Here is a 9,559-nt window from a genome sequence, read left to right as displayed (position 1 = left end):
ACTATACCCTAGAAGAAGCAAGAAGGAAATCTTTCAACAAATCCACACAAACCTAATTACACCTCTTACAACAAAAAGACAGGAAGTGACAATTACTTTTCTTAATATTTTAATTTGAAAATTAGTATGACCAACATATAGTAACCGATTGAAATCCAATAATACGAGGAATTGGAAATTTGTTAATTGTCATCCAAGGATCTCTCTAATTTGGTAATGAGAGAAATAGATCCAACATTGTACAATCTATATACACTGTCAGCTTGTTTGTGATAGTGTCTTTCTGTGTACAGCATAAGGATCTTGAAATCTTGCTTCTCCTATCTCAGCCTCTCTATTAGTAGTATTGTTTATTTCATATTTTTACACTATACTATGGTTTTCAGGACAGCTTATATATTTCAAAAGTATTTATATATCCAAAAGAAACATAGACGATTAACTAGGGAGGTGGCTTGTAAGAGAACAACAAAGTGAGACTGAATGCTTTGCTTGACATTTGTAACTCTTGTATCAAGTTTGAAGAAGAGGACTTTATAAGTTACTCTTTCTCTGAGATGAATGCTTTTCCAAATTATCACATATAATGAACCAAATTCCTACCCTCACCTAATGTCTGTGCCACCCGCCAAGCAGAACCATTGCTCATTGAAACAGTTGGTGAATGACTTTATGGATAGACCATCTTAATACCTACACCATTTCTTAAATGAATGTAACCTGTTCTCTGTGGGCTGAGAATGAAGTCACTCACTCAAGTCAAATAGCTTTGACCATGGCAGGAAGTCTGTATCCAAAAATTGAGCCTACAATTCATTTCTTGGTGCAGCAGAACTATCAACTCTCAGCTTAGCTACGATGGAGGTAAAAATCCTTTAGTGATGTGAGGGTCATTGAAATACAGCCTTATTATAATGAAATCCAATGTCTAAAAATTTTTCTTATTTTTGGGCTTGTACCACAGTAAGAGCCAAAATTTTAAACTCTAATAAATACAAAACAAATAAAAAGACTTTATATATTCATGTTCATTTAAGAAAATACTAGTAGTGAAGTATTATTTTTAAGTATACCGCTAATATGTTTGGAATTATTTAAAATTTATACTGAGAAAAATGTATTTTCACTATTGCTGTAGATGAGCATCTACATAAGACTGTTAAATTGATTGTTGTTTTATATCAAACAACTTTTATAATACTTATTTTTATTGTTATAAATTTTAAAGAATACGACAAAATAGTATTGTAGGTGTTGAAGGGGGGTCTATGGGAGGAGCGGTGGTACAAAAGGGGAACAAGAATGTGATTCAATTCTATTTAATTAAAGTATGTTTTTAAATGTTAACAAATTCAGATAAATTGAAATCATGTAACTTTTCTCATCATAATGCAATAAAAGTTTAAAAAAAAAAAGACTTTCCAGAATTGAATGAAAGATTTACATAACAACCAAACTTATGGGAAATAATAAATTCTGTTCTATGAGGAAATTAAAAAGCTAATAGCTTCTATTTTAAAAAAAAATGTTAAATTTAAATGAGAGTTCATGTCAATGTTCCTCAAATTATTCCACAAAAAAAAAGAGAAATAACTTTACCCAATTTATTTTATGATTTCACAATTAGCCCAATATAGATACCACTTAAAATAGTTAATAATGAAAAAAAAATGACAGACCAATTTCTTTTATGAACATAGACGTGGAAACTTTCAATAAAATTGAATCTAAGAACACATCATAAAGATCATCCACCATAAAGTAGGCCTCATCTCAGAGAAACTGGGATGTTTCATCATACATTGAAAAACATAACCCAAAATATAAACAAACTAAACAACAGAAGCCATGTGATCATTTCATTATATTTAGAACAGACCCTGGTCAGAATTAAAAACTCCTTCATGATAAAAGTCTCATAGAGATTAGAGATACAAGGGACAGGGATCAAAATAATTAAGACACTTACAAAAAGTGAATGCTCAAAATCAGTTTAAATAGTGGCATACTCACAGACATTCCACTATACTCATAAACAATACAAGGTTTTCCAACCTTTCCATTTCTATTCAATGTATTCCTTGTACTCTTAGCTTGAGCAGTAATACAGCTGAAGGAGATCAGAGTGATACAAATAGGCAAAGATGAAGTCAAAGTATTTTTATAGATTAAATGTTAGTAAATACTATACAGCATTTAGTATAATACTATGATTCAATGTAATCACCATCAAATTTCAGCACAGTTTTTCATAGACTTTGAAAAGAAAAGTTTCAGTTTCATATAAAAACACAAATACTGGTATATTTAAACAGTCCTGAATAATAAAAGATCTACTGTGAGTTTCACCATATAAGAACTCATAGGTTTAGCAATAAATCAGCATAGTATTCGCACAAACTCTTAGCCACTGATAAGAATCAAATCAAAGTCTAATGTACATGTTTTAAGTTCCTCACACCCAAGCAATGCCCTCTCTGTTAAAGTTAATGAGTCCCTGATAATCAGAGACAGCTTGAGTCCAGGAGGTGAAGGGGTGGCTAGTATCTCAGGAAAATTGTAAGCACTGGAACATACAGGACAACCTTGAAGGCTGTAGAAAAGAAATCTAAAACCTTGAGTTTGAAAATATATAATTTCTCAAATATGCAAAAATAAGGATGTATTGTGAATTATATGGGGATTTTCGTGAGTCTGTGTGAACAAACAACTGCATTAATGAGCCAGTATATCAAAAAGATACAAAGACAGGCAGATAACTGACTTCAAGGATTACCAGGGACAGAGCAAGGCTAGTCCTAGGCATTTTAGGAATGCGTGGCACCACCCAGTTAGGTTATTGTTTGTGCTTTTCAGAGGCAGGCAGATCTCTGAATATTTTACAATGTTTAAAAAAATGGGGGGAGGAAGGGCTTGCTGTCTCCTAAGAGTCAATGGCCTAATGTCATGAAATGCTGATTTCTTGATTTGTGGGTTGGTCCTTAGGGAACCTGGAAGAAATAACTGAATTCATAAGTAGGTTAAATAAATAACTCAGCTTTGGGGTTTTAGTCTGTGTGAAGTGAGCTAGCAGAGAGCAATAGGAGCTCTTTCTTTATTTTTATTTATTTTATTCTAGGAAGAGTTGAGCTGTCTGGAGATCTCTGGAGACTGAATATAGCTCTTCAGTAAATTTTATTTTTAACAGGATTTCTGATTTTAGTAGGAAAATCCAAGGAGATGAACAGCTCTTTTGGAATTTTTCATACCTCTTTTAGATTTTTTTTCTAATAGAATGTCAGAAATCTCAAGAATTACTCATAGAGCTAAAAGAGCTCTTTTAGAATTTATTTCTGGCTTTCTGGATTTGGGTTGGAAAAACAAAAGTATTATTTTATAATTTTTATAATAGGATTTCTTACTTCGTCAGAAGATTGTAGATTTTATTTATAACAGCTTTCCTGAATTTGGTCAGAGAACTTAGGAGCTATATGGAGAGCTATTAGGATTTTTACTTGCAGAGAGATCTTTATCAACCAGAGTTAGCTGTCTCAAGCAGAAAGGTAGTTCTTTCAACTAGAAAGATTTTTAGAATAGCGAGTAAAGGCAGTCTAGAGTAGAGCAGAGTAGAACACAAAGAACAGTCTGAATATCTCATCAAGCAGACTACAGAAACAAGAGCTATAGAAGAGAGCTGTTCGAGGAGCCATCTCTAGCAGAACAGAAACGGAGAAACGGCCAGCTTTGACACACAATTTAACTTTAGGTAGTTTGTTTTAGATGCTTCTAGACAACTGTTCTTTCAGAAGCCCTCTATAAGGAGAGGCTTATACTGGGCACTGTGCAAACTTGGTAAAAGGTTTTGGTTTTTTTTGTTTTGTTTTGTTTTGTTTTATTTTGTTGGTTTTGTTTGTTTTGTTTTGTTTCGTTTCTACCAAGAGCTGAGCTGTCTGGATGGTTGTATGTAAAGAATCCAAGTAGATCCATAATTAGAACACTACAACAAAACAAAACAAAACTAAACATTAAGTGCATCCAAGACCTCAGCAAAAAAAAATGAAACACACTGAACCTGATAGAAAAGAGAGTGGGAAGCAGCCATGAGTGCATTGGCATTAGGAAAGCTTTCTTCACAGAAGACACATCAGCATAGGCACTAAGACAAAAATTAGTAAGTGGGCCATCTTACCTGAAACATTTATGCATGGCAAAAAAACACCATTATTTGCACAAAAGAGTAGCCTTCAGAATGAGGAAAGTTTGTATTGTCTTGTTTTGTTTTGCTTTTCAACCATTTTCAAATCTGATTTAGGGCAAATATACAAAATATATAAAAAAGTATTCAGTTATAGATATAAACAGAGTATTCTCAAAAGAAAAAACTCAAGTGGCTTAAAAATAATTAAAAATAATTTTAAAATATTGAACATCCTTATCCATTAGGGAAATAAAAATTAAAATAACTTTGTGATTCCATATTACATCTGTCAGAACAGAAAGGCTAAGATCAATAACACAAGTGGCATGTCATGCTATTGAGGAAATTGTGTCATGAGGAAAGGATACATCCACTGCTAGTGAATCTAGAATGTTGAACAGTTACTTTGAACATATGTGTGGTGCTTCCTCATGAAGATGGGTATTTGACTACCATAGGCCCTACTGTTTATCACTTATGGGCATATAGACAAAGGGCTCAATGTCCTATTACCAAGACAGTTTTTCAACCACTACTGTACCATCCAAAAAAATTAGAAACTGTAAACAGCCTAAATACCATTAACAGATGAATGGATAAAGAAAATTTAGTACATTTATTCAATGGAATGTTCATCAGCCAGTAAAATAAGATAAAAATTCACAGGAAAACAAATTTGTACAACAGCAAAAAAATCATCCCAAGTGATGTAACCAAACCTCAGAGAGACAAGTATGGTTTGTGTCTGCTTCTGTGCAGATTTGAGTGCTAACTCAATGATTAAAAAGTTACAATCCATAGAAGCACACACATCGTAGATAAAGTCATATGCTGTAGAGGAAAGACAGAAAATTCCTGAAAATAGAATAAATAGTTGTGTATGGACAGTTGTGTATGGAAGATAGAAAGGATAACAGGATCAGGGAAAGTGATATATGGGTGACCAGGGTAGAGAACATGAGCTAGATGGCAACAATCAGGAGCCATTTAATGGGTAGTGTGGAAACCTAATACAGTGATCTCCTAAAATGAATATATATATGAAGGTGATCAAAATGAAATTTCCCAATTATCATGGAGACAGAACCCCAACTCTACATCTGTTTTCACAAAATCATCCAGTACAGTGGAAAGCTCTTGGTGATGCCTTCTAGGAATTTGATGAAAATATTTACACTGGACAAGGACAAGGAAGTAGTCTCAAGAAAATTCCAGCTGAAGAAGGTGTTCCTTGCATCTTGATCATTTTGATAAGCCTCTGAATAAAGTGACCGTGGGAACTTTGTTTATGCCTTCCTTGTTCCTTGCCTATTTTGTTTATGCCTTAGAACTAAGCTATTCTTTCTATGTTGCTAGAACAACATCAGCTTGGAAAAAATAAACTTGCTTCAGTGCTTGCAGAAGTTATACTATAATGTTGTCTAATTGTTTGATATTTTCCTTTCATCCTTATTCCACCTTTCAAGCCTCTGCTGAGCAACTGAGCAGGCTTGGTCACCTTACCAGGAATGGTTTACATCTAATTGAGTTGTTGGCCAATGAGGTCTCAGGGAAGTCCCCACACTATACAAAGTATTGCCAAATCTGTAATTTTGTATTTATAAAGCTGACAAGAAGGCCATATTTCTGAAAGTAACACATAGACAGCTCACTGAACACAGAAAATTTCACCTGGTGCCTATATAGAGCACTTTCCCCTATGACTTAGAGTCTTTGTTCAGTAAGTCACTCCGAATGCCAAAGGTAACAGCTGCAAACCCTTTGTTCTACAATGATGCCCTTCATGCAAGATATCCTAGGTCAATGGTGGCACACACCTTGTGGTGTAACTAACCCTTGTATGATTTGACTTAAGGCCACTCCATAAAACAGAAACCACACACATTGCTACTTGGGTAACCAAGAATGTGAGATGGCATATCCCAAGGACCAGTTAGTAATGTTGCACTAAAAGAACACAGAAGTAAAATGACCCCTAGTGGTGTTCTGCTATACTCGTAGGTCGGTGCCTCTCTCAGCCATCATCAGAGAAGCTTCCATCTATTACAGAGGCAAACAAATACAGAGAAATACAGTCAGATCTTTCTATACATAGAGTGTAAGACCTTAGAGCACTAAGCTCTAAAAAGGATATCTTGATCAAATAAATCTCTTCCCCTCAGAGATATGGTAACCCTATAGAAGAGGGGACAGAAAGATGGTAAGAACCAGAGGAAATGGAAGACACTAAGGAAACAGGGCCTTCTAAACACAGCAGGACCAATGCACAGTTAAACTCCTTGAACTGAGGCAGAATGAACAAGGCCTGCAAGACTGCAGCAGATGGGGTCCTGGAAGTGAGAAAAAGAGCAGGCTCATCACCTTCCCTAACCCACAAGCCGTCTTCAACAGATGACCAGTTGTAAATGAAAACTTAGTTTTATTCAAAGGGGTCTCACTGGGAAACAAACTACATGCAATAGTTTGGTGTTTCCCCAACAGTGAATGGCCAACAGAAAACAAATTGAACAGCACCTTTGGAGTGTATAACATTGTCTCACAATTTGAATCCAGATTTTATTTGCCTTTTTTATTAACTTACTTCATTTTATTTTCTTATACATACATATATATGTGTGTGTGTGTGTGTATGTGTGTGTGTGTATGTGAATGTATACATGTATGCATGTATGTATACTTTATGTATACATTTTTTATTTTACCCTAACTTTTTGCATATATATTATGGCATCCAATTTTTTTATATGGTATTCCTTTGTCTTTTGACTGGTAGGTCTTTATTTGTAGATCTACATCTACATCAGTTTCTTGTGTGTTTTCTCTGGCGATTTTACTTCAGTATGTTTGGATTGACCTATTCTAATGTATTTCTTTTTTTCTGATTAAATTTCACATTACTTATAAAATTTTCATATTATTTAATTTTATATTATTCTTTTAAAGCTTTTTATCCTTTTCTAATGGGAGACAGAAAGAGTGGTGTGTCTGTATGGGACAATATTTCTGAAGAAATTCGAAGGAGGAGAGGGAGGGTAAACCATAATGTTCAGGATATTGTTATATGAAAAAATCTATTGTCAAAAGGAAGAAATTCATCTCACAAATTGTTTTATATGATATTAATTTGTAGTTCATAAAGTGATATGAAAACCAGAATGGTTGGACATTAACACACAACATTATTACCTGTGGTCTGTTCCAGTACAACATCGTAGAAGTTTTTTATTTGTGATAAAACTATCATTTCTGAGATATTTTCTGTATTTGCAGCATTGGAATACCCTCTAAAATCTATTCAATTCATACCTTTGTTTATTCAAAATATACAAAAATATGGACAGTAACATAGGAATAAAGAGAAATGAAACTAGTACTTATTAAAGTTAATCACATGAAAATATAAGAGAGAAGATATGGAAAGATTGAAAATACAATTAGAATTTAGGAAATATGTTCATGGTTGTATGGAAATGTGCTTGTATTCAATATATTAAAAGAACTCTCATTATTTCTGATTTAGCCATCAATCCATCAAACAGTCAGACAGCCAGACACCTACACAGCCAGCCAGTCACTCCATAACATTAATTAATAGTCTCACAGACCCTGAAAAATAATAGCTTCCTGGGCAACAATATTTGAATAAAATTCAGAAACAAAAACTAAAGCAAATCAAACAAACAAAAAAGTCTCCATGTTATGTAAAATGCCTTTGGTCACACCAGCAGAATTTAAAAATGTCATCGACTTTATGATTGGAAAGAATGTAGCCATTTCTTTCAATTTATTTTCTGTATCCCTACACAATTATACAAACACTAAAACATTTCTGGGTCTTCAATTCTATTCCACTGAGCAACCTGCCTGTCACTGTACCAATACCATGCAGTTTTTATCACAATTGCTCTGTAGTACAGCTTAAGGTCCAGGATGGTGATTCCACCAGAGGTTCCTTTACTATTGAGAACAGTTTTGCCTATCTTGACTTTTTTGTTATTCCAGATGAATTTGCAAATTGTTCTATAGTCTGTGAAGAATTGAGTTGGCATTTTGATGGGGATTGAATTGAATCTGAATCTGTAGATTGGTCGGCAAGATGGCCATTTTTACTATATTAATCCTGCAAATCCATTAGCATGGGAGATCTTTCAATCTTCTGAGATCCTCTTCAATTTTCCTCTTCAGAGACTTGAAGGTTTTCTCAAACAGATTTTTTACTTGCATAGTTAGAGTCACACCAAGGTATTTTATAATATTTGTGACTATTGTGAAGGGTGTTATTCCCCTAATTTCTTTCTCAGCCTGTTTATCTTTTGTGTAGAGGAAGGCCACTGATTTGCTTGAGTTAATTTTATATCCAGCTACTTTGCTGAAGTTGTTTATCAGGTTTAGCTCTCTGGTGGAATTTTTGGGGTCACTTAAGTATACTATCATATCATCAGCAAATGGGGCAATTTGACTTCTTCCTTTCCAATTTGTATCCCTTTGATCTCTTTTTGTTGTCCAATTGCTCTGGCTAGGATTTCAAATACAATATTGTAAAGGTAGGGAGAGAGTGGGCAGCCTTGTCTACTCCCTGATTTTAGTGGGATTGTTTCAAGTTTCTCTCTATTTACTTTGATGTTAGCTATTTGTTTGCTGTATATTGCTTTTACTATGTTTAAGTATGGGCCTTGAATTCCTGATCATTCCAAGACTTTTGTCATGAAGGGATGTTGGATTTTGTCAAATGCTTTCTCAGCATCTAATGAGATCATCATATAGTTTTTTTTCTTTGAGTTTGTTTATATAGTGAATTACGTTGATGTATTTGGATATATTGAACCATCCCTGCATCCCTGGGATGAAGTCTACTTGATCATGATGGATGATCATTTTGATGTGTTCTTGGATTTGGTTTGCAAGAATTTTATTGAATAATTTTGCATCAATATTCATGAGGGAAATTGGTCTGAAATTTTCTTTCTTTGTTAGGTCTTTGTGCAGTTTAGGTATAATAGAAATTGTAGTTTCCTAGAACGAATTGGGTAGAGTACCTTCTGTTTCTATTTTGTGGGATAGTTTGAGGAGTATTGGTATTAGGTCTTCTTTGAAGGTCTGATAAAACTCTGCACTAAACCCATCTGGTCCTGAGCTTTTTTTGGTTGTGAGGCTATTAATGACTGTTTCTATTTTATTAGCAGATATGGGACTGTTTAGATCATTTATCTGATCTTGATTTAACTTTGGTACCTGGTATCTATCTAGAAAATTGTCCATTTCATGCAGAAATGAACCCACAAACCTATGGTCATTTGATCTTTTAAAAAGGAGCTAAAATCATCCAGTGGAAAAAAAGACAGCATTTTCACCAAATGGTGCTGGCTGAACTGGTGTTAGCAT

Source organism: Mastomys coucha, unplaced genomic scaffold, assembly GCF_008632895.1.
Source record: "Mastomys coucha isolate ucsf_1 unplaced genomic scaffold, UCSF_Mcou_1 pScaffold9, whole genome shotgun sequence".
Lineage (NCBI taxonomy): Eukaryota > Metazoa > Chordata > Mammalia > Rodentia > Muridae > Mastomys > Mastomys coucha.
The sequence above is the reverse complement of the archived record's forward strand: the minus strand, read 5'-3'. Positions refer to the sequence as shown.